The sequence below is a fragment of the Henckelia pumila genome, chromosome 4 (assembly GCF_033568475.1).
Source record: "Henckelia pumila isolate YLH828 chromosome 4, ASM3356847v2, whole genome shotgun sequence".
NCBI classification, from domain to species: domain Eukaryota; kingdom Viridiplantae; phylum Streptophyta; class Magnoliopsida; order Lamiales; family Gesneriaceae; genus Henckelia; species Henckelia pumila.
This window is the reverse complement of record NC_133123.1, coordinates 164720854-164721733: the sequence shown is the minus strand read 5'-3', so window position 1 is coordinate 164721733 and position 880 is coordinate 164720854. Positions and strand designations below refer to the sequence as shown.

The 880-nt window shown below is 29.9% G+C and overlaps 1 non-coding gene across 1 annotated transcript; it reads left to right on the top strand.

Annotated features, from left to right (window-relative positions):
- Positions 1-556: 556 nt before the first annotated feature.
- LOC140870224 (small nucleolar RNA R71) lies at positions 557-663 on the top strand. Its single transcript, XR_012147195.1, has one exon. It is a non-coding gene; the product is annotated as a small nucleolar RNA R71 (small nucleolar RNA).
- Positions 664-880: the final 217 nt, after the last annotated feature.

The window sequence follows — 880 nt, the reverse complement described above, 5'->3', positions numbered from 1 at the left end:
TTGGTTATTTTGAAAAGGTTGTTGTGAAGGTTGTGCATTATTATCGTTCCTCCAACTAAAATTGGGATGATTTCTCCAACCAGGATTATATGTTTGTGAAAAAGGATCTAATGTTAGTTTTTTAAAATTGTTAACATAATTGGCTTGTTCATGGATACATTTTTTAAATGAAGGCAAAGTAGGACAATTTTTTGTAAGATGATCATGTGTGTTACATATATGACAAACAATTTCTTGAACACTTTTTAATTGACCACTCTTTTTCATTTCTAATGAATCGATTTTTCTTGCTAAAGATGCAAGTTTAGCTTGAACATCTACATCATCTTTAAAATGATAAATACCACCCCCATTTGTTGAATTATTGGTTTTACTTGGTGGTTCAATTGAGCCTATATTATCCCAATTTTGAGCATTTTCTGCTAATGACTCCAAATATTCTATAGCTTCATTTGGGTTTTTATCTTCAAAAGTTCCATTACACATGAATTCTATCATTTGCCTATCTTTAGGCATTAAACCTTCATAAAAGTGAGAAACTATCCTCCATATTTCAAAATCATGATGTGGGAATGTATTAAGTAACTCTTTATATCTATCCCAACATTGATAAAATGTTTCCCCTTGTTTTTGAGAAAAAGTTGTAATTTGTCTTTTAAAAGAGTTTGTTCTATGGGAAGGAAAAAACTTTTTTAGAAATTGTTGTTGCATTTCTTCCCATGATCTTATTGAACTTGATCTCAAATTTTGCAACCATGTTTTAGCTTTATCTTTTAAGGAAAAAGGGAAAAGCTTTAATCGAACAGTATCCATGCTACAATTTTGATCATTATAAGTGTTGCAAACCTCCTCAAATTCTCTTAAATGCAAATATGGATTT